Source organism: Heloderma suspectum, chromosome 2 (assembly GCF_057233095.1).
Source record: "Heloderma suspectum isolate Gila_16-S chromosome 2, 16-S_ref, whole genome shotgun sequence".
Lineage (NCBI taxonomy): Eukaryota > Metazoa > Chordata > Lepidosauria > Squamata > Helodermatidae > Heloderma > Heloderma suspectum.
Genome location: NC_139459.1, coordinates 244,815,455 through 244,841,078, shown reverse-complemented (window position 1 = coordinate 244,841,078; position 25,624 = coordinate 244,815,455). Strand labels below are relative to the sequence as shown.

Here is a 25,624-nt window from a genome sequence, read left to right as displayed (position 1 = left end):
GCTTCATCTCTGTTACTTTGCTGCCTTTTGTGTTGGACCATGTGAGACCCTTAATTTATGAAGTTCCTTCTTAAACTCATCACATTCTCCAGACCATAACAACTCATTTCCCCCCCCAGTTCTCTGAAAACCACTAAACAGGTTTCCCGCGGCTCGCTTATTATACATCATTTGTCCAAGTGCAACCTGTAGTGTCGCATGAATGTGTTGCAATTTTCAGCCCACTTGGAATTGGGCAAAAATTCTATTAACACTCTCAGTAGGGGCATATGCAATTTAATCAACTTCAAAGAAAAATTATGCTGTACCTAAGGAAGAAGAAACTACAGGTGTAGTTAAAGGTGTGAAGAAAGCTTGTATTACTAACTGCTTATCTTGTGCCTACCTTTTGTGCTATCATCAAGAGCTTTAATTGGTCACTTTGCTTTGTGCTCCTAACTACAGCTTGCAAAAATGTGCACATATTCTTAGTGTGAATTCCACGAAGTCCCCAGAATGCTCTTGTCAGAGATTCTGAAAACTGTTATCTGTGTTCAGAAAACTAGCTAATTAATTAAATAATTGACTCACCATTTGTTACATCCATCTCCACTTCCCACTAGAAGTAGAGTGCAGTTATCTCCTGATGGAGTCACGCTTGCCTCCTGTGAATTACCTCTAGCAACTGCTTGAAAATAGGCTTGAAGTCGATCCAGCAACTGTTACCTCTTAAAACAACAACGTAGAGCTAAAATCCAAAGTGTACACAAGCTCTACAATGATTGCTGAGACTTGCTTAGATCTAGAGGCCAGGAAACAGTTTTCTTTTGGGTCAGATTTGCTTGTTACCCTGAGCATTGCTTCTTTTGGTCTGTACCATGTTACCTGGCTTGCTTTCTTGAGTGCTTGAGATTGCCATTCTAAAGAAATTTCCATATTGTAGATAATCCTAGCATGATGTAAATGGCATAGTAGAATCTTTATTATATTTCTTCCATTACATCAGGTGATATATTAAGGATATCTCAATATAGTTGATTCTATTTTCATGCCAGTTATTTAACTAAGGCCACAGTCCTATGCGCACTTAACTGGGAGGAGGAAGTGTCACTGAGCTTACTCCTACTTCTGAGTAAACATGTTTAAGACTGCACTTGAATTGATCTTGATGGCCATTCCATCAGAGAAGGTGCAAACATTGATTAATTCAGCCTTCCTCAACCTGGCTCCCACCATATGTTTTGGACTTCAACTCCCATCAGCCCCAGCCAGCATAGCCAATTGTCAGGAGCCTTGGAAGCTGTGGTCTAAAACATCTGGAGGGCACCAGGTTGAGGAAGATTGGATTAATTGAAGTCCAACATGTTTTGTGTAATAAGCTTTGTTTAGCAGATTACAGTTCTAAGTGAAATATCTCTAGAGGTGTGTCTAAACATACGAGCGTTAAGAGCTGGATTATAACTCACAGTTTCTGCGGGTTTTCTACTGAGATCTGTCACTACAATTGTTTGGTGATGCTAGTATCTGAGCTTGATCCAGTTTTAATTCACATTGAAGTACTAATGATTTATGTTATGGTTAACTCAGGAAGAAGAAGTGATCTGAGCAATCAAGACATTCCACATTGTGCCTAAGAAATGAACATAGATCCTTGCCTAAGAAATGAACATTCATTTCTATAGTATTAACTTGTGAGAAGCATCTTTTGCTGATAGTACATTGTCCTCCATATACATTCGAGTAAGCACTACTAGCCAGTAACCCAAGTAGTGTGTGCGGAAGATAAAAGGTCTATTATTCATGCAATACAGGCACACATACACACACACAGACTCACACAGATTCATACACACACACACACTAAGACTGTTGTAATTTAGCTGAGTTACAACCACATTCACACTGCAGCTCATTTCTTATACTGTTTGACAAATGGATAAATAATACTATTGCGTTCTATGTATAAAACAGATTACTTTCTGAGCCCCTGTGGATATTGCACACTATGGTTAACCTTAGATTTCTTAGGTTATTGTATTGCTGTTGTGTTTTGCAACTGCTACATTATAAGGACAACTCCAAGTATAAGATACTCCTACAGTAACTTTAAGATACAATACACACATGGCATTTGAAGGTTTGGAATACAGAATATAATAGATACAAATAATTCTGAGGCTGTCAGTGAAGTTGCTTTGCCTTTAAAAGGAAAAACTGTCTAGGAAGCATGAATAAAAAATGCAGCAAATGAAGGTTCCAAGGGGAAAATGCAGAAATTATATTAGTGTTTTTTTTGTTTTTACTGAAATAGGTTTGAGACTATTATAAACTTCTTAACAGATCTCTGCCTCCCTCATCTCATTTCTGTACCAATATCAAGTGGGGATTTCTTTCTAGCTCCCTGTAGGCCAGAAACATTCAGGAAATATTTTGAAAAACAAATCACAATGACAGTTGGAATAGATTGGAAATGTTTGGGGATGCACTTGCTTTATTTTTTTTCCCTCTTTGTTTTCAGGTAGTGCTGTGCTAAAAATTTATCCCACATTTTTTTCGACAATTCTCATTCAATTCGATAGAAAAGAAATTGTTTTCAAAAAGAAAGTCAAAGGAGGAGACATTTCAGAGAAATTCTCATGGGTTCCGTTTGGGGTTCTTGTCCTTACTTTACTTATGAGGTGGCTGAGGAGTGTGCATGAGTGTCCTGTCTGTCATTGTTAGGGGTGGACGAAAGTCACTTACCTGTCCTCGAAGGACGTTCGCGGTGGGGGGGAGGCGCTTTGCTGGTCCCCCCGTGAAGTTCAGGCCGGGGGGGGAGGCTTCCCGCCTCGCCCCGGCTGAAATTCAGGCCGGGGGGGAGGCTTCCCGCCTCGCCCCGGCCGAAATTCAGGCCGGGGAGGAGGCTTCCCGCCTTGCCCGGCCGCGAACGCGAAAGTTAAAAAAAAAAGAAAAAATGCCCCCTGATAGGCTACGTGACGATTCACGTAGCCTATCACGGCTAGATCTGCAAAGTCAGCCGTGATAGGCTACGTCAATCGTCACGTAGCCTATCACGGGTGACTTAAAAAAAAAAAAAAGCGCGTACGCTAATGGCGGCCCCCATAGGGAGCCGCCATTCGTGTTCCTTATTTGGTCGCTGTAGTCTACGTAAATGTTTACGTAGACTACGGCGAAAATAAGGGCAACGCAAATAGCGTTGCCCTTATTTTCACCGTAGTCTACGTAAATCTTTACGTAGACTACAGCGACCAAATAAGGAATGGGAATGGCGGCTCCCTATGGGGGCCACCATTATCAGTACACACTTTTTTTTTTTAAAGTCACCCGTGATAGGCTACGTGATGATTCACGTAGCCTATCATGGCTGACTTTGAAAATCTAGCCGTGATAGGCTACGTGAATCGTCACGTAGCCTATCAGGGGGCGTTTTTTTTTTTCTTTCATTGCAATGGCGGTGGCGGCAGCCGGTCGAAAGACCGGCTGCTGCTCCCGCCTCACTCAAACACCCGCCAAACCGCCGGCCGGACCAGCCACCGGGAGGGACATTTGGTGAAGGTAAGTCCCATCCCGGGGGGGGGGGTGCGGGGTGTGGGGGGAGTTCGGAGGATTTCTCCCCGAAACTTGTTCGGGGGGCCGAACACGTTGGCGCTCGGCCCCCCGATGTTTCGGGGAGAAATTCTCCGCCAACCCTAGTCATTGTACAGTAATCTCTGTAGCCTCCTCAGCTTCCTGCACTTCAGTGAAAGCTTTCAAGAGGAAGACACCATGAGGCAATTCCTCCCATGGGGCTTTTTCAGTTCAGGAAGTGCAGGTGGCCTGGGAGGCTGTACAGCAATGGAAAGATGTGTAACAGAGTGGGAAAACACACACAGCACCCTCAGCTACCTCACAGTGGTTAGGTAAGCTCAAAAATACCACCAATAGAAATTCAAAATTCTGTCTCAAAAAAAGTGGAAGTTTCAATACAGTTGATGCTGCTGCCACCTACAGAAGCAGTGCAATAAACCAAAAAACCCCAGGAAAAAGAAAGAAGCTGTGTTATAACCCCTGCCAGTAGTGAGTCCTATCTGTGAGAAACTGTTGGAGAACTTCTCCTCAACCCAGGAGAAATTTGATGAAATTGTCCCCCCAATTTCTCTGCCCGCAAATAGGCTGAAGAATTTTGAGTGGTCATCTGGGCACAGCTCTAGTTTCAGGTCATTCATGAGAAAATGCACTGGCCATAGGGACTCAATTGACTGCCCTTGCCCCCTCTGTAAGTTGAACAGTGAGGGCCAATGTTCAGAGGTTAATTTGATTTGGAGCTGCTTGCTTGAGTTCAGGAAAGCAGGTGTCACAATGGCAGAATTGAAATCTGCTCAGGAATCCCTGCCAGAAGATAGAGGAGTTCCTGCTGGAAGATGGAAACTTGAACATGGTCTTAGTGACTTCTGGGTCAGACTATTGTAATGTGTGCTATGTGAGGCTGTCCACAAAGATAGTTCAGAAACTTAAAGTGGTGCAGAACACCCCTGCTCAATTAGTGACAAGTGTGAGTCAGCAGAGCCCACTTGCCAGTTGTTTTTCAGGGCTGGGCTTATTCAGTGGGGGCTTTGACAAAGAAAGCCCAAACAGATTCAGGACGATTGTCTCGGAGAAGGACTCCATGCATATGAACTTCCCCAAAGGTTAAGATCTGCTCCAAGCCCCAATATATTTGGAAGCAAGGCTGGCTATGTGATGTATTGATTTATTTGAAATATCTTTATACTGCTCTTCATCAACATTGGTTTACAAGGTTAAAAATGACAAAGTCTCAAATACATAAAACCACAAATAAAAAATGAACCAGCAGATACGTGATCCCTCAATAGGGATGCTGGAGAAATTTGAGACGGACTAAAATGAGCTCAGATTTCTAAGAATCTGACCTGTGGTCAGATCTGACTGGGCCCCCACAGACTGCGTGGAGTACATGGAATTTTGGATCTTTAAAAAACTTTCCCGAAATTCATGCAATTTTTTTCATAGGAAAATATGCAAGTTTCTGCTGAGACTGGTAAATATACACGGGGAAAAGTTGAATGGAATGGGGGACAATACACTAAATGTTATGTACTAATGATGTAAATTATGTAAACTGTTGAGAAACCTCTTACAGAATTTTTTGTGTATTTTTCTGCATAGTGAAAAAGACCAAATCCATCTGTGAATGGACACCAGAATGAATGACATTGCACAATCCATGAAACACACATGGATTTCACAAAATCTGGACATCCCTATCTCTCATGGGCTGGGTTCACTCTATGAAGGGGAAAGAACCCCCACTGAAGAAAAAATTGTGCCAAAGCAGCAAAAGAATAGGGAAACAATAGCAGTGATCCCATGTGAAAAGAGCCTCACATTCTCAGAGGTAGGAGATTTTGGTGGGAAATATTTTGGGTCCCTCAGAAGCACTGCTTTCACCCTAAGAAACAAAATGAGTGAATGTTCAGTACAGCTGAAAAGTATTGTGAGTTTAGGGCTTGTTCTTTCTCCTTGCTTATAGATGTCCTTGCTATTGCTTGCTTCTAATAATAAATTATTATTAGAAGCAGAACTGCAGATACACTCCGATGCATCTGGGGCACGGGGCTTTGGGGTTGTGTTTCGGGACAGATGGTGTCACACATGGTGGCCAGTGGAGTGGCTAGATCTGGGTGTGGGAAAGGACCTTACCTTCTTAGAACTCTTCCTAATATATGTTGCTGTGCATTTGTGGGCGGCCCAGCTTTCTAATTCCGTTGTGCACTTCTGGTGTGACAATCAAGCCACCATCCAGGTCATTAATTCCTTGTCATCTTGCAACGGTAGGGTCATGGCTTTGGTCCGGGCTTTCATGTTGCAGTGCCTTCAGTGCAATATTTTATTCAGCGCACGGCACATTCCCGGCATGGACAATGCCTTAGCTGATGCATTGTCATGTAACCAGGTGCAGCGTTTCCGAGAACTGGCCCCCTGGGCGCGTGCCATACCGGACGCCATGCCAGCTGCCCTTTGGAAGGTTGGCTGGAAGAGACAGAACAGGCTATCCTGCAGTCGTTAGCCCCTAGCACAAGAGCTGCTTATGCCAGATCAGGTAGGGAGTTCTTTTACTTCCGGATGGCGGCACATCTTCCACAGTGTTGGCCAATTCTGGTTGATCACTTGCTTCAGTTTTGTGTTGTTGCTCACAGGCGGGGTCTAGCGGCCCGGACCATCAGCGGAAGGCTTGCTGCACTTGCCTTCTGGTCCAAAATGAAGAGTGTGGCAGACAACACTGCAGACTTCTGGGTCCGGCGGGTGCTTCAGGGTTGGTCCAAAGGGTCCCCGGCACCACCCGACCCCAGACGCCCTCTGTCACCAGATATATTGCTGGGTTTACGGGGCCTGTGGCCTTCTTTGTGCAATTCAACACACGAGGCCACTTTGTTTCGTGCCGCAGCACTCACTGCATTCTTCGGAGCATTCAGGATTTCCGAGTTGGTCATGTCTGCTAAGGGTGACCTGTTGGGATGAGACTTGCAGTTCAGCGACTTACAGTTTTCTCAGTGGGTGGCCCTTGTTCGGGTTAGGATATCTAAGACCAACCAGGCGGGGAGGGGTGTCAGTGTGTCACTGTTTCCAGCCCCAGTGCCGGACCTCTGCCCGGTCACCACCTTAGGGGATTTTCTCAAAGTTCGGGGTAATCTGCCTGGCCCCTTTTTTGCCATAGCGACTCCTCTCCCTTAACCAAATATCAATTTTGGGTAATCAGGCAGCAAGCTTTAAAGGCATTGGGTCTGGGTGCACTTCGTTTTGGCACACATTCCTTTCAGATTGGGGCCACCTCCACCACCGCATCTTTAGGGTTCACTGCAGACAAAGTGCAGCCCATTGTAGGGATGTCAGAGAATTTCGCCACTAATCTCGGGGAGGCCAAATGCCAGCACATTCGGCCCCCCAAAATCGGTGGCGAAACGGTCTGCCCCCCCGCCCCCCCCCCCAGGATGGGACTTACCTTGGGCGAATCTCCCTGGCGGCGGCGGCTCCGGCGGCGGTTCGGTGGCGGTGGCTGCGGCGGCCGGTCTTCTGACCGGCTGCCGCCGCCGCCATTTCCAAGTTTAAAAACAAAAACGTGATAGGCTATGTAAAGATTTATGTAGCCTATCATGGCTAGATTTTTAAAAAATACCGTGATAGGCTCCGTAAATGTTTACGTAGCCTATCATGGCCGAGTAAAAAAACAAGCAAACAACTGCACGTATGCAAATGGCGGCGCCCATGGGCGCCGCCATTTGCGTTCCTTATTTTGGCACGTCTAGTCTACGTAAACATTTACGAAGACTACGGCGAAAATAAGGGGAACGCAAATAGCATAGCATCTACGCTATTTGCGTTCCCCTTATTTTCGCCATAGTCTACGTAAATGTTTACGTAGACTAGACATGCCAAAATAAGGAACGCAAATGGTGGAGCCCATGGGCGCCGCCATTTGCGTACACACGGGGTTTTTTGTTTTTTTTTACTCAGCCATGATAGGCTACGTAAACATTTACGTAGCCTATCACGGCTGACTGCAGGGACGCAAACGGCGGTGGCTATGGCCGCCCCCATTTGCAGACCCAGCCAGCCAGGATTCATGGCGGGAGGGATGGGGCGCCCCCCCGGCCAGAATTTCGGAGGGAGGGACGGAGCGCCTCCCCCCCACCGCAAATCAAATTTCGTAAAAGGTAAGTGACTTTCGTACATCCCTAGCTCCGTTGGCAGGTGGCACTTCAAGGCATATCAGGCCTAAGTGAGGCCACTGCCGGGCCTTTAAGGCTGTGAGGTCAGTTCTGTTCATTCCTTGTTGCTTGTTCTTCTAGATGGCTGGAGTGTGAATGAACCAGTGAAGGTGCTCATCTGTGGGCACAGTATGGTGTTTTGGGCCCGTTGGAGGGCCTCCTCCAGTTGCGGATCTCAGCCGCTATGCCTCCGTTCAGTGGTTGGGCAGACCTGGGATGCGTTGGGAGCGCCTCCTGCCCACGTTATTCCAGCAAGGGCTGGTGAAGGCTCCCCCACAGATTCTGGTGCTGCACTTAGGGGGGAATGATCTAGGCCTGCTGAAGGGCAAGGCCCTCATTCTTCAAGCCTGGGAGGATTTGCGACTGATTCGGCGTCGCTGGCCGGCAATCACCATTATCTGGTTCAACCTGCTACCCAGAGTGGCTTGGAAGGATGGCTTGGATCCTCGTGCCATGGATAGGGCCTGTAAGAAGGTCAACAGGGAAATCGGGAACTTTCTAATCAAACAGGGCGACCGGACCATCACCCACCCCGACATTTCTCCTGCCTGCGGGATGCTCTACAGAGCGGACGGTGTTAATCTCACCGAACTAGGCAATGATGTCTTTTTGGCCGATCTGCAAAGGGGCATTTGGGAGTGTTTATGGCTCAGGTGGGGGGAGGGCAAGTAAGCAGAGGCTTGTCACCCTCCTGTGGCGGCTCTGGGCAGGCACTCTGCTGGGGGAGAGGACAGGTGGGCATTCATAGGCACTGTTTCAGGTGACTGGTAAGGCCTGAGGCTTCCGGCTCTGGGTTTTATGGCCCCAGTCGGGAGATATGGCTTACCTCTGAGGCCAACCCTCCTCACCCACTCAGGTTCTGTGGCCTGGGGGGGGGGGGTGACAGGGGAAGGTCTCCCAGCCCAAAATTGGGTATGTCTGATTGGGGGGGGGGGTGATGGTGGACACCTCGCCCCAGACGACAAATGCCTCACTCAACACCTGTCATGCTAGTTTTGTTTGCTGCATGCCCGCCGGTGCTTCCTTTGCAGATTGTAATCTATCAATAAATGTGGCGCTATTTTATCCCAAATCTATTTGTGTCATCTCATTATTTCTCCCCCCTGTCCACCCGCAATTGCACCATCCATATACAAGGAGGAGGTATCAGCCGGCTCAGGAAAACATCAAGGTCTGCGGAAGTGCGAAACACAGACACACAGTCTTTAGAAACAAGCAAACAAAACCCCAGTGGACTGACTATGCTATGTTTCCATGGAATGCTAACTTATGTTTGTGGAGAGGGAAACAGAAAATGGGAAGGGGGAAGGGGGATGGAATGGAGACTCTTGGAAAGGGGCATGGCTGGCTGGCTGGCATCCTGAACAGGAGACTCCACACAGCTGTGTTTTGTTGCAGGTCCCACTGGAAAATATATTTCAGTAAATGCTAAGTAATGCAGATAATGTAACAGTTATTGGTTTGCCAGGATTTATGTTTGTTCCACAGATTGTTGTTTAGGGCCTCCAATAATCTCCTTTTGAACTTTGTGATTAAAAAGTATGCAGAACTGAGTTATAGACTGGTGTCCCATTGGAAGTGAAAAAGTATAGAATGGAGGTGGATTCAGAATCCAGCCCATTCACAGCTTTATATGATTTGCAAAACATACAGAATATAGAATGCAGTTCTGATGTCCCATTCATTTGATATAGGAGTATTATAAAGATTCATAGGTTATGGCGGAGTACCACATATTTTTGAATGTCTTGGGCTTTTAAAAAAACTGGCAACAATATTGTATACTGTGTGTGTGTGTGTGTGTGTGTGTGTGAATGGTCTATTTTGTATTGTAAGGCGGACTCTCTTCTTTTTGACTGATATGTCTAAAGCAGGGTCTGGCAGTATTTTATACCTGACAGCAAAAGCAAATGGGGGAAAATGTATGGTGTGCCACTTCACTCATAGCTGAAGTATACAAAACAACCTGTGGTGAAACAGAACATGAATAAAAATGGTGAAGTGTTTATGATGACAGAAACTAAAGCACTGAAAGCACTAGTGTATAGAGAAATATGTAGTCAATTTAGGTTCAAATCCTATATACACTTAACTGGGAGTAGGCCCCATTGAACTCAATGGCAATTACTTCTAAGTAGACACATATAAGATGGCATTGTGAGCTGAGCTGAGTTGAGCTGAATTGAGTTACATGGGAAAGACAGTATGAAATGAAAGGATCTGGACTATGCTTGTTATCCCTTCTAAAAAGCACACCACTGAAGGGCACTTGGAGGAATCAACAGAAGAATTAACTCCCACACATATCGCCACAGCTTAGCAGTGTTATGTATTACTAACACACAATGTTCCCTATGCACTAACTGGCATGGCTCTTGCAGCATAGATCTTTTCATGAGTGAAATTAATTCTAGTGCATTTATTTAAAATTAGTGAGTATGGCTGGTCCAGTTATTAGATAATGACTGGGTTGGCATTATCACCACAGCCCACCATGGCTTATTTAAGCCACAGTGGGTTGTGGCATGTGCTGGCCACCATTTTGAATATGCAAGCTGTAGTGGGAACGTGCCATGGCTTGTCATGTTGTGCAAACCTGGGTGGTGTGGGGTTAAACAACTCTTGCATAACCCATGGGTTTTTGTGGAGTTATCTGAGGGTTGTTTAACCCTCACATAATCTACACCACCCAGGTTCGCATGGCACAACAAGCTATGGCATGCACCCACTGTGGCTTGCATACTCAAAATGCAAAAATCAGCCATGGTTTTTATTGGCATTTTTTTGCTTTTAATAATTGTAATATGGTGTTTTAATCTTTTATCTTTTTTACTATTGTACTTCTTGTGTTTACCACTCTGGAGTCTGTTTGGATGGGGAGCAGTATATAAATGTTGTAAATAAATAAAAGAAATAAAATAAAATGGCAGCCAGCATGCACCACAACCCATCATGGCTTAAGTAAGCCATGGTGGGCTGCGGTGATCGTATAACCAGGCCCAATGGCTTGCAATGTAGGTACAATTGTTGAAATTCAGCAAACATGCACTGAACTTGTGTGTCCCACAAGAAAGCTCCCTGATACCATTGGAAGGCTCTCAGTTTGATTCCTGCAACACATTTAATGCAATATTTGGATAACCCAGCCAAGTAAATCCTGGTTAGTAAACACCAAAGACAAAGAAAGTGGATTTACAATAGATGAAGCTGAAGGAACGATGAAGGTGGGTGCAATCTACTGGGACGTTCTGCTGTGCCTGCCCCATTGAAACGGATGCTGCTGTACAAGTGCATCATTCATTCACATACCCTAAACCATCCCAAGTGCCTAAACATTCATTCAGTATGTTGCTGATCTAAGAGGAATGGGTAAAGGAAATGAGGGAAGGCTCTAAGGATAACAATCCAAGCTAATCCATCTGCTCATCCAGATGAGCATTGCTGGCAGGTGATCACATATCTGCTCATCCAGACATGGGATCACCTGCCAGCAATGCCCCTCTGCTGTCAGTCCCTATGTATGAGGAAGGATAAATGCATGGACACAAATGGCAGTGCTTAGAAACCAGTGGCAGAACTTCTCAATCTCCCATTGTACTGATGACCTGAAAGTCGCTATTTTCTAGCAAAGAAATTTGAAAGGGAGATTCAGATTGAAGTAATGGAATTAGAATTCCCCCCCCCCCATCTATTCATTAGGCTTGAACTCTCCTGTGTTTTTTTTTATCATGGTAGCTGCTCACCAGAGCTTTACTGTACCCAGTGTTGCTGCTTTGTCTTAAACTTAGTCCTCTGAGCAATCCCTCAGAATAGTATCAGCTTCCACCTAGCCCTCTATGGAGAGTTTCTATTTCTTCACTTTTTTTTTTTAATATGAACTACAGAAATTTTGATGGCAAGCTGTATTCTGGTTCACGGTTAGAGTTATGAAGTGTGAATTCGGTAAGTTCATACTAAAATGCAAATGGAATGAATTTCTCAGACATCCCTGCTAAGACGTGTGAAAGCGGTGGATAGTTCTGATGCACCTATTAGCCTGGGTAGTGTAAATCAGATCAGTTCGTATCAGAATTCACAATGAGACAATTCCTACAGCACCCACAACCATAACATCTCCCTAACCAATAGTACTAGCCTCACTGCTCGCAAATTGTGAAATAACTCTGATAATGCAAATGCAATAATCACACCATGCTAATTCCCCAGAATCAACTGAAGTAGTTTAGTAACCTGCTGATGCTGTTAAGAACTGACAGGTTCTCGGCAGCTGCCAGGGCAAAGAGGGAATGTGAGGGACTCTGTCATGTTTTGGTAGGGCGAGGCAATTGCACCCTGTGGGAACTCATTCATCTGACTGCATTTTATTGATAGGCATCTGTGGTTTGGTAATATTTATTTATTTATTTATTTATTTAAATATTTAGTGTAAAAGGATGTGTATAATTAAATAGAAAAACATGATCTAGTGAGGGACATACAGTTTGGAAGCCATACTGCAGTCACAGGGTTCAAACAGGGCAATGAGAGAAATTCTTTCCAGGGCCTACCCTGCTACAGGGACTTGTCTATGCTGTGGACTGGATTAACTCCCATTAATCATGGCATTAAAATTTGTTCAGAGAGACTGATCTTCTAACTTTAGCCTCATGGGTATCTTTTTCAGATACTGAACTTGCTGGCTTCCCAGCTGGCACTTCAGCTGGGAAAGAAGAACTTCTTCACACAGCGCATAGTTAAACTATGGAATTTGATACCACAAGGTATAGTGATGGCCACCAACTTGGATGGCTTTAAAAGGGGTTAGACAAATTCCTGGAGGAGAAGGCTATGTGCTACCTCCAGTACCAGAGGCGGTATGTCTATGTACATGACTTGCTGAGGAACATGGGCAGGGCGGTGCTGTTGCACTCATGTCCTGCTTGTGGGTTTCTGGTCGACAGCTGGTTGGCCACTGTGTGAACAGAATGCTGGACTAGATGGACCCCTGGTCTGACCTGGCATGGCTCTTCTCATGTTCTTATGTTCACCTAGGGCCATGCTGAAGTTCTGCAATTTTGGCACATTTGCAGGGGGAGCTTCTGGGGGAGGTGACCCCCCCAATTGGGGGCAGCAGGAATATTGAGATGGGGGAGCAGACATTTGTAGAGGGGTTGTTTACAAATGAAATAACAAAGTATATAGGAGTTGGTCCTCTTTTAAACAAGTTTTTTTTCCTTCTTTTTTAAAGCTTTTTTAAAAAAGCCAACCCACCACTCCAAGCAGATGCAGAACTTTCCCCAGAAGCCTTCTGAGCAGATTTTCAAAGCAGAGCTGCTGAACTCTGCCAAGCCTTCCACTTGGAGCAGTGGCTTCACTTTTTTAAAGGTTAAAAGAATAAGAAAAATACTTTTTAAAGGCTACCAACCCTCATTCACTTTGTTGATTATAAGTAAAGACCCACTGGAAAGTCTTTCACCCCTCCTAGTCCTCCAAACTCCATCCCAGCCTTTTCAGAAGAAAAAAGGTGAAGTTGGAGGGGGCATTTTTGTGCATAGCCCTAAATTGACCCTTCCATTGTGTGGCAGACTGAAAGCATGAGGCTTGGCCTAGTCTTATCTGGAACTGCCCACCTGCAACCTATTTTTTTTTATCCACTTGCTCTTTACAGCACAGTTTCTGTTATGTGGAACTTCCTCTATGAAAATAGAGTCATTGGGTAACTGGTAGTTTAAAAGGTCAGTGCATTCACTTGTATTTGATAAAACAGCCTTTCTTGTCCACTTTTTCTAAGATGCACATTTTCATTCTACATGGTATCTACACATTTAGAATGTACATGTTTAGATCTCCTAAAAGTTTATTTTTCTATGGAATTTTATTTTATTTTTAAATAAAGTTAAAAAATACAGGAAAGAAAAAAGGAGACACATAAAAATTACAACAAGATCACTAAAGAAATAAAGAAACTCACAGATCAGCCATAGTATATCATGGATATCCTTGTGGGATAACTAGAGTAAAGCAGCCTAAGGAAAGACTCACACTCTAGTGAAAGATTGAGTATATAAGGGCACAATCCTATTCAGATAGGCAGCCGCCTCTGAACTCAGAGGAGACTGCCTATCCAAAGCAGAGCAGGAGAAGCATGGAGAGGATCGTTCCCTCCGTGCTTCTCCTGCCCTGCATGTTCAGTTAGACAGCCGACTGCGGCTGTCTAGCCGCAGGAGGACAGAGCAGGGGAGGAGGCTGCTGTACGACACATTGGATGTATTGTGCCGACATTTCCGCCCTCCCTCCCCTGGAACACCCCCCGGAACGCCCCTTTTCAGGCGAGCGTGGAGGACGGGGCTGTTCCGTGCTGCCTCCGAGACAGTGCGGAAGTGGGGGGACGTCGGTTCTCTGGGAACCGACCTTGGAGCACGGGGAGGTCAATTCCAGGAAAACAACATATCCTATGGCCATCTAGCTGCTGTCTAGTGGCCATAGGAATGCTCCCTTAGTCATATAGCATATATAAGAGCTTCTATCATCCAATGCTGTATCATGAAAAACAGTATCTCTGTTCTCTTGCACAAGGAAGGCGACTGTCCACAAAAGAGTCATTTGATACCTTTCAGTTCTAATTACTTTTGGATGAATGAAAATGCCCCTATTCCTCTGTGTTTCTCATTTATATATTGTTGAGGTCTCCTAGTGGAGTCACAACAGTATAATTTGAGGCACCAATAAATTCTCTTTTCTTTTTTCTCTGCTAGGGATAATATGAACAATGTGTTATCTGACTATGCCGCTGCATCTAAACTAGTAGCTCTGTATATTTTACATACAGAAAGAAGATGACAAAGTAGCAAGTTGGTGATGCATCAGTCACCAATAGCTAAAATAATTTTTTTTAAAGTAATCTAGGTAGAAAATGTATGTGCCACTGAATACTGTTTCTGCATGTATTATTGCAAAAGCATCAGATATTTCACAGTCTGTGGAAGTACAGATTGCCTTTTGTTAAAGGGCACAGCAAAATATGTTCCATTTCTCTTTTTTTCATTCTATTTGGTATATTGCTCTGTCTGACTGATAGTTCAGAATGTTAAATAGTAACACTAATAACAACTCTCAATTGATTTAAATCATTTTGAGTTGATTAATCTCTTAACTTTCAACTGATAATTAATTCAGTAATTAAATTTAAATAAATGTGCATATAGCCCAATATAGATGCCTTTTCTGGGGTAGCGAAGGAAGGTTGCAATCCTATACACACTTACCTGGTGGTGAGCCCCATTGAATTCAAGTGGGGCTTACGTCTGAGTCAATATGTATAGGATTGCACTGGAAATGTAAGATAATTTACAATTAAGAAATAAAAAGCTACTATTCTATACTAAGCAGTGCAAGCATGTTTACTTTGAACTAAGTCTCTCTGTGTTCAATGGAGCTTGTAACTAGGGATGTATGGATTTTGTTAAATCCGTTCTATCTGTGTTTCCCAGATTGTCAGACATCTTTCATTCTGTTGTCTGCTCATTGACAGAATCAGATTTCTTTAACCAGAATTTTGTTCTATTTATGTTAATGCACATTAGCGCAAATTCCCCCCTGCCCTCACCGCAAATGAAAAACCAGTCTGCAAGTCTGGAATCCACATGACTTGGAAAAAGCAGGTCCGCTGCAGAATCTTGAGGTTGGAGTCATAGAAATCCAACCTCATTACAATCCATTATGGATTTTCTGACATCCCTACTGGTAAGTCTGTTTAGGATTGCAGCCTAAATGCTCTTTAGTAATTTGCTGTTACAAGAAGACAACATCTTTTGTTTTTGTCCTGTTCATTCCCTTTAACACTAATACCATAGTGATAAAAAATTAAAATAGCCTCAAAAGATAAGAAGATAAAAGCCACAACTCTCAGCCTCACCAATTAAAATTGAACTCTACTAAGTAATACAATTTTAGTTGTTTAACCTACTGACTCATACTCATTAATACTCTTGAGGTCTTAGAGTATTAATGCAATGTTTGTACAATTTTATCTTCATACAATATCATATCATGTGCAGCACTGTGGCTGTATTGGAATCCCAAGCAAACATTTAAAAGTGACAGTGCATATTAAAACATAAAGCAGCATCATGCTGTTCACCAACATTTGAGGGTCATCTTGGCTCAGAAGAGCCAAAGATATGTAGCATTCATGTAGCATTAGAACTCTACTGTGTTCTTGGTCATCTGTCCATCCATTCATCTGTCTGATTTTTTAGTCCTTCCTGTGCCTGATGGTTTAAGGCGGTTGACAACATCCCTCAAATAACTCTAAACATTTCTTTTTAGATCAGTGGCTCAGAGGAATCTCAGCTAATCCCAAGCAATACTTAGTGGCAGCAGAGATAAAAGTTTTTCTTTTTTTAGAACAGGGCCAAACTATACAATATGTGGAAGGCACATGAATATGGTCCTGATTTTGTTTTTGTTTTGTTGCTCTTGTTTACTGACACATTGCATCAGGAATGGGAGAGCAGCAGGGAGAGGAGTTGTTTGATGGCTTCTCTTGCTGCTGTTTTTTACACTCAGAATCATTCTACTGACTGATTTCCCACCCGTGATGGAAAACATACAGGTATCCCAGAGTAAATATTTAGCAGAGTTCTATATTTGTTGGTTTGCATATTTAAAAATATTTATATACTACCTATCATGCACAGCATATTCCGGCACTGTAGAAGAATAAAACCATAAAATAAATACAATGGGAAATATCCAGTACTGCTGCTGTCCTCTTGCTAGCTCTACTGTTCCAGAGAGAAAGCTATCAGTTCAAATGTAACCCCGGAAACAAGCAGAAATGCTTGTTTCCAGATTGGGACAGGTCAATGGAGCTTCCTTCTCCAAGCTCTGCTGACCTGCCCTCTTCCAGAAATGAGTGTTTCGGCTAATTTTGGGTTGCTTTTAGAACTGCTAGCTCCCCACTGCACTAGCGGTGGGTCCCACTGGCACGCAGATAGGCTTGGACACTAATACCTACTAAAACAAGCCAATGGCCATCAACTAAAAATCAACACAATAGGTGTCACAAATCATCAAACACCAAGGCAAATTCAAGAAGTCCTCAAACTGCATTACGGTTGGCACATGTTTTATTTCTGGATGGAGAGTATTCCAGAGAGTGGGTGCCACCACAGAAAAATGTTTTTTCACCACACCCCCCAATCCTATCTTCCCCCCACCCACACACATACACTTACAACAGAGCCCAAATAGACAATGGGTTGGAGCCTGAATTGTTCAGAAGGCAACCCCTGGTGGAATGGAACTTCTGCATCATCTTTGCTCTCCCTCCAGCCCCCTGGGCAACCCTCAATTGTGTCTGGAGGGTCCCCCAACCCTCCAGATCATATTTGGAGGGCACATGCAGGGGGGCTGCTGGGATGGGGGAAGGAGAGGATGCAGAAGTTTTGTTCCATCAGCAGTATCCTTCCTCAGGTGCAGGGATGATTCTGGGTCCAACCCAACATGTGGGAGACCCATGAACAGGGTCTGATTTTTGTTGTTGTTAACTGAAAGGTGGCATTTCAAGTGGACAAGCAGTAGAGGGGGAGGCTGCTTAATCCTTTCCCTTCCTGCAATTTTTACACTCCATCATCCCTCCCTGCCAGCTGATTTCCCACACACGATTGACAATATACAGGTTCCCAGTATCAGTATCACAGCTCTGAATCTAAGAGAAACTCCCTTCTCAATTTTCTGAAGTTGTATCTTTTATATTAAGTTTTCTGTTATGACAGGTGTATACTCTGTCTATGGCTCAGAGATTGTGATCAGAATCAGATGTTCAATACAGAATGCTCAAGGCCATTGGCTTTGGAAACAACAGACAACAGACAACTGTCTCAAAGGTTAATAAAGCTGTTTTATTGACTCTTATTACTGTGCCAGCCACACAAAGAGTCTGTAAACATCCAGTAATTCAGTGGCCATGCAAGCTAATACATAAGGTTGCATGATAAGATCCATTTCAAAGGACAGCATTGCAATGTGGCACACAATGATACACACAAGCAGGTGTAAATTGTGCATGAGGGCTTTTCTGATTTATTGAAAAAGCTTCTCCTACTTAGCCTCAGAAGTCTGAGAAATATCAGTATGAATCAATCAAAGCAGGGGATGATTATAGCCAATGCCTGCCTCTTTCACTTAATACAATGTCCCTTGCATTTTGCTGCCTGCAGATGATCCTCATTTCCCCTTGACTAGTTTGGGAATGCAGAATTGTGTGTTTGCCCAACTTACCTCACATCCCATGGGTACGACCAAGAATATAAAATGATTAGCGTGCAATTACTCCCAGTGCTGCACAACATAATGAAAATATTCTCATCCTTCAAAAATACCACTAATAATAAAAAGCTAAGGTAGTTGTGTTTGTCAATAAGAAAATCAAAACTACAAAATATACACTTTGGGCACTCTGGATGGTACAATAAGCTGGGATGGGGAGAAAAAGGAAAAATAAGAGAACAAAAAGTAGGCTAGACCAATATGTTTTTCATTTAGAATGAGTCTCAAGATGGGGACTGAATGAATTAGTCTCTCCTAGGTGCTGTAGGAAGGCCTAGGACTCTGGGAGAAAAAGCAATGGCTGACCCCCGCACACACATAGGGACGGAGGCCCCCCCGCTCATGCCTTGGGCCACGCTCACTGAGCTGCTGCCCCCATTACATTACTACACCTGTAATGTTGTGTATATGGGGCGTTTGTGGCCGACATGGACACAATATTAATTTTACAAAAGGTCCCGAGTCGCCATGTTTTTCTCAAAATGGCGACTGCAGGAATGACGGGCCCTCATGGATGGCTCAGGGTAGGTGCAGGTGGCTCAGCCAGCATGGGGGGAGCATGCGAGCGAGTCTGGGGGTGCACAAGCAAGGGCAGTGGCTCGGAAGGCACATGGAGGACCCAAAGTGGGGGGTCATCCGTCCATCCATCCCTACACACACACTTTTGAAAACATGAGGATGAGCTGTTACCCAGACCTGTCTGAACCTTCAGTGAAACACACAGGTTCTTGAGTAGGCAGGGAGCAGAAATAAAGAGAAATATGACAGTTTTCATATTAGCAAAGCTGGAGATAAGTTTTAGGTGGTGTACTGTTTTTTTTTTTTTTTTTTTGAAAGAGTCAACTGAAGTCAGATAAAGAATTCTACAGAATGTTCAGCCAGTAGAGCTTAAAAACCATCTTGGGCAGCCAAGTCTCACAGCTTCACCACAAGTGTCAGGGATTTTGCCGGTTTCTTAGCCGCCAGGAAGTAAAACATTGGAGTAATAGACCAGAAGCTTGAGGGCAGGCTGCTTTTGGCAGGGCTCACCCAACTCTTGCCCTCATTTCAATGTTAAATTACCTCCTTATTCTACCCCTGGCCCAAGGTATACTACATCTAATACGTAAACTACTAGGCAAATGGCACAGCAACTATGTTGAAGCTAAGCAGGTCTTGGTCTGGTCAGTGCCTGGATGGGAGGCCATCTGGGGAACCCCATATGTGCTGCCTTGAGTTTCATGACAGAAGAAACGTGGGATATAATAAACATGTTAAATAGGTAAATCAGTATCAACTCTTCCCTTTACAGATACGTTTTGGTCCTGCCAAATATATTTTGCAACCAATAATATATTTTGTGTTCAATAAAGGGACTCCTCAGTAATCCAGAAAACAATTAAACTAATTAGGGGAGCAATCCTATCAGGATAGATGGCCACCTCCGAACTTGGAGGGGATCGCCTATCCAATGCAGGGTGGGCAGAGCGCGGAGGGGATCTTCTCCTCCATGCTCCAGCCATCCTGAATTCGTGGCTAGATGGCCGATTTTGGCTGTCTAGCTGTGGGATGTTGGAGCGGGGGGGAGGGAGGCTGGAAGATGCATAAGAAGTGTTGTAATGGCACTTCCGCCCCCCTGCCCCTCCCCGCCCCCAGGAACACCGCCCTTTTGCCCCACTCTATGCTGCTCTTCGTAGCGCAGAGCTCAGGGATGAAGCAGCAGGGGAGACAGAGGGGAAGTGGTTTTCTGGGAACCGACCTCAGAGGGCGGGCTCCAAGGTCGATTCCCAGAAACTGAACAATCCTATGGCCATCTAGCTGCTGTCTAGCAGCCATAGGATTGCGCCATAGGTAAATAATAAATTATCACTAAAAGAAGAAGATAGTGGGTGGACCTGCTCTGGTTGCTCATCTTTACCCAGCAGGACACATTGATCTCTGCAGTTCATTAGGAAAGAATAAAGTATATTTGGTCACTCAATTTTTTAGAAATGTCATCACAAAAGGACAAGCAAATAAATAAAGCATGCATTCAAATTTGACAGCTTCATGTTTAGCAGCAGCCTCAGCAGGCTAGGGAAGGTTGGTATTATTTTCATCATAAAATTAGGAATGTCAGAGAATTCCGCCACAGATCTCGGTGAGGCCGAATGCCAGTGCATTTGGCCCCCCCAAATCTGTGGCGGAACGAAGCCCCCACCCCCCCCATGAAAGGCACGCGAAACGGAGCACTTACCTGCTGCCATCCGAGCTGACTTGCGAATGGCGGCCGCGTCTGCGGCCGGGCGGCATTCGCTTCCTCATCATAGCTGTGATAGGCTACGTAAATAATTACGTGGCCTATCATGGCTAACGCAGGGACGCCATTTGTGTCCCTGCACAGACCGTGTTAGGCTACGTAAGTATTTACGTAGCCTATCACGGCAAGCAAAAAAAAAAATAGCGGACGCAAATGGCAGTGGCCGCCATTTGTGTTCCCTTTTTTTTGCCGTTTTAGCCTATGTAAATATTTACGTAAGCTATTATGGCAAAAAAAAGGGGAACACAAATGGTGTAGTGGGTGCTATTTGCGTTCCTCTTTTTTTTGCCGTAATAGCCTACATAAATATTTACGTAGGCTAAAACAGCGAGGAAAAAAAAGGAACGCAAATGGCGCCCACTACACCATTTGCGTTCCCCTTTTTTTCCCCTGCCGTAATAGCTTACGTAAATATTTACGTAGGCTAAAATGGCGAAAAAAAAGGGAACACAAATGGCGTCCACTGTAGCCGCCGCCATTTGCGTCCGCTGTTGTTGTTTTTTTGCTTGCTGTCATAGGCTATGTAAATATGTACGTAGCCTATCACGGCAAAATACAGGGATGCAAATGGCGGCCGCTACTGCAGCCGCCATTTGCGTCCCTGCTGGCTGCCCAGCGGCCAGATGTCTGGCTGCGGGCGGCTCTGGCCGGCGGCTCCACAGAATGTCTGCGGAGCGGAGCCAGCCAGCTGGAATTTCGGGGGGAGGGACGGAGCGCCTCCCCCCCACCGCGAATGTCACCCTTTGAAAAGGTAAGTGACTTTCGTACATCCCTACATAAAATATATGATGGAACGTCATGGGGATTTATTCATACTTTGCTGGACAATGATCTATTGCTCCTCAAGCCAAGACATTCCTCTAAATGACAGGAGACCTTGAGTCCCATTGTCCCAAATACCCTCTGCACAATACCTAACATTCATAGGATGCCTCAAAGCACTTCACAAGCACAATGTCAGACAGAGACCCTTCTAAGCACCCTGCAAGGATGCTCAACACACTCCAGGAGAAGGTGCACTGCTGCTTGGCAGCCAGGCAGTCCTTAGGTGGTAATTGTGCTGTTAATTGTTCTTGCTAAAGTACAGCACCTTATACTTTTGCTGATTACATTTCAGGCTTATTAATTTTTTATATCTGCCCATTAGCATTGTTTGAGATAATTCTGAATAATGGTCATGGCTTTTAGTAACTAATACTACAGCAGTAATAACACCGTGTAGAGAACATCCCGAAAATACTTTAACTGCCTAAATAGCAGCATTTATGATTTATCCAAAGTCCAGAGTGAAATCAAAGCAGGGAGGTATTGTTCATTAAACAGCAGAGCACTGCTGTTGATGTGGAATCTCTCAGGTAGGGATGGTGCAAGCGTCTGGTTGGGGCTCAAAGCCCAGCAAGAAGTTGCCGGTTCGGCTCCCAGGACACCAGCTTGTGGACCTGAGCTCTTGCCCGACTTGCAGTGTGCTGAGTCGGGCAAGAGCTTGGGCACCCACCCACTCCCTCAGCAAGGAGAGCGGAAGAAGGCAGTGTATCTCCTCCTTCCCCCATCCTTGCTACAGCGGCAGTGGTGTGGGAGAAGCTGGTCATTTTCCATAAGTTTTCCTGGCCTTACAGAAAATGACCAGCTTGCCCCTTGCCCCCGCTGCCGTAGCAGGTGGGGATAGAGGGAAGAAGGAAGCACCTATACTCTTCTCTCCCCCCTCCCCTGCTGGAGGCCAGAGTGAGAGGCTGGGGGCTGGCTGCCCAGGCCCTTTTCCCCTTGCTAGCCCTTGACAGCCAGCGCATGGAAGAGCGGCAGCTTGCTCAGCTCACAGGCAGGCAGGGCGAGCAAGGAAGCTCGCCAAGCAGGCCCGGGCTGTGCGAGCTGCAGGGGGCAGCTTGACGAGCTCCCCCCACCCTGGATGGAGATGGGCTCATCCATCCCTACTCTCAGGAACATTGTGCTGCTTATGGAAATCAGGCCTGGCAACGTGCGATGTCCATCTTCTGAATCTACTCTAAGGGCACAGTCCTATGTATGTTTACACAGAAAAAAGGCCTAGAACTCCAGCATGGGTAGCTGGGGCATGCTGGGAGTTTTAGGGTTTTTTTTTCTTCTGTCTAAACATGCTTAGGATTGCGCCTTAAGAGAGACTGATTTCAGAATTCATAAGCAGGCTTGGCTTTTGAATAGCTGCCAAATACCTCACAAGCGGCTGATAACATTAGCTTCATCTACCACAGCAGCATTATCTCCAGTAACATGACAGGGGCACACAAGGTCTACACAGAGCTCTTTTTGAGATATTTGGAAGTGGCTGAGCTCCAGTTCTCTGCTGTGGGAGTACCTGATGCTGAAGCGCATACCCCAACCATTCATGACTCAGCTAAGCAACTAAAAGCTTTGTAAAACTAAGATTAATAAGTCAGACCTCCTTCAACATCCATATGTATTTTATCAGCCCAAACCCTTTCCGCAACTACTCCGATATGAATGTTATTTTAATCTTAATTCCGTGTTATAAGGGTATCCAGGGCATCTCTCTGGAACTGCCTCCTTTGTACAAACCTACTTGAGAACTCCATGACACTTTTGATCCCCCGCCGCACATATCCCCTTGCTGTCTAAGGGAGGGATGGGGGAAACATTAATTCAATTCTCATTTTAATGCACACGTACCTAATCTTACACTTCTGAACCACTACGCAAACTGAAACTCAGCCTTCGAAATTTGTACTTCTCCAAATTTTGCAGTGAAATTCTCCACTCAAACAAGATGTACAAAAATGTATGTATAAGGGGGGAAAACATTCAAAAAATGCAGTTGGCTAGGCAGTATGCTTGCAACAACAACAAAAAGTGTATTAGGCAAAAAATTCATACAAATATGCATGTATTAGGAGAAATGTGCACGAAGATGCTTATGAATGTTCATGCAAACATTAATTTTGGGACAAACAAAACTAAAGACTGGAGAAATTCTCAAAGAAATTCTCAAAGTTAAATCGAAGTTAAGATTGGAAAAATGAGAAACTGAAGGAAACAAAAATTAAGGCCACGCTCCTATGCATGTTTAGGCAGAAAAAAATCCTACAACTCCCAGCATTCCTCAGCCAGCATGGCCAGCTGGGGAATACTTGAGTTGTAGGACTTTTTTTCTGTCTAAACAGGCATAGGATTGAGCCCTAACGGATTCATCCCTCCCTTGTCTAAGGTGCAACGACTGGGCAAGTGAGAGAGGGCAGCACTCAGATTGTGAACAGCCTCCTCAGGGAGGAACGCCTGATTCCATCGCTGCTTTCCTTTCATGTTATATTCCCGCATGCTTTTCACAAAATGCAACCTCTTTGATAATGCTTTGCTTTACTATTGGTTTTATTTGTATTTTTTAAAATTGTGAGCTGTGTTGAATAGTTTCTGCAGAAAGGTGGGATACAAATGACTGCAATCCATTAAGAAATCCCAAGAGCTATCGCTGTCAGGAACCACATAGGGCTTGTACCATCTATGGTCCCTGCAGATCACAAATGGCTTCCTGCTCCCTGTGCCAATGGGGCTGGCTGACTGGAGGTGAGAGCTGGATAAAGTTCAAGCTGGGCCCACAATCTTCACGGCTCAGGGAGTGGAGTCTGGTGGCTCCAGTGTCAATGGGGCTGTGAATCTGCTCCCAGTTTCAGTCACAACCAGTCAGAACTCTAAAGAATGTTGTGGATAGGACCTTGGATAGCTCCTTTAGAGTTCTGACTGCTTGTGACTGAAACCCATAGTGGATTCACTGCCCCACTGACACTGGAGCCACCAGCCATCACTGGGTTCAGGCAATCAGGTGACACCCTTGTCACTATCTGATATAAAGCCTCAGGTCTGCTGCACTTGTCTGGGCAATCTGCCATGGAGTGAGGCCACCAGGTTATCCCTCTGTGCTGCCAGACTACTGTCTTTGCACTTGATAGTTGCAAGGGATACCCCCTCCTACAAGAGCACATTATTCCTCCTACCCCTGAAATCAAACTGCAGAAAATCATATATGCAACACACGGGATGTGGTGCAAGTTCTCTGTTCATTTTCTGAAATTTCTAGCCATCCAAATTCACAGTGCGGTGAAAACACAGGCCTACAGGATGATTGGAGTATGTTTATCAAAGAACCAAACACTCAGATTTGTCAGTTTTACAAGTATTAATTGTCTACCTTCGATGCTACAGACCTGAAAACTTCCTCATGATTAGTTCTTGCATGCTGCGTTCCACACAGCTTAGCTTTCCATTAGTAATCAAACGTTGTGGCAATCAGACTAACAATTAATGGTAATGAAGTCAGGTTGGAATCAGTTGAACTATACTAATGGGCTGGTTTAAAGAATAGCAAATAACTAGGGCTGCAGTCCTCTATACCCACTTACTTTGGAGTAAGCCCCATTGGACTCTATGGGGCTTACATTTGAGTAGAGATGCATAGGATCACACTGTAAATTTACATGTCCTCCAATCACAATTTGATAGGTCAGTCCTTATTTGGGTGTTTTGGGGGGCAAGATCTTCACCTCCTACCCCTGCAGCTCTGGGACAGCCGGAAGTGATAGGAGAGCCTCCAAGGTATCTCACAAAAGAGAAACTGTGTAGCACCTGATGACCAGCTCCCAACTCCATGCACACAAGAATGCAAGATGGTGGTCTGGATCCCCCCACATTATTGTATCATCCATTCCTGGAGGAGCCTGGACCTACCCTTAGAGTTAAACTTAACACCCAGACTGGTCACTGGTTCAGTAACATGCCAATGCTCCTGTCTTTGTTGCATGAGTGAGAGAGATGTACACCCTTTCAGTCCTCCTCCCTGCCCAGCCTAATGGTGTGCTTACAGGCTGCTGCTGCCACCAATAAGAAAGCCAGGCAGCCACCCTGCTGTGGCTCCCTTGCAGTTTGAGCAAAACAGAGCAAAAAATGCAACAAGAAACACAGCATAGCTGCGCAGTGCCCCATGCCCAGAATCTTGGAATTGTTAAGATCATCATGGCTCACCTCACCTCTTTTAGATGATTTGTCTGCCACTCTATCTTTCCTCTCCTACCCCTCTTGTTTCCTCCTTTCCTCTTCTCTTTCCTCTCTCTCTCTCTCTCTCTCTCTGCTTCCTTCCCTTATTTGCTCATTTCCTCCTTCTTTCCTTTGGAGGGGGGTTATGTGGAAAGCTCTCACAGCAGAATAGAGAAAGGCAGAGGGAGGTTGGGGGAAAGGGAAAGGGGGAGCAGGGCTTGCAGTGGTGATCCCTATCAGCTGTTTGCTGCTGTTCACTGACAAGTGAACTGCA

The 25,624-nt window shown here is 44.9% G+C and overlaps 1 protein-coding gene across 3 annotated transcripts in view; it reads right to left on the bottom strand.

Annotated features, from left to right (window-relative positions):
- Positions 1–25,624, bottom strand: part of KCNIP1 (potassium voltage-gated channel interacting protein 1) — a 106,020-nt gene that overhangs the window by 43,291 nt on the left and 37,105 nt on the right. The window lies entirely within an intron of this gene.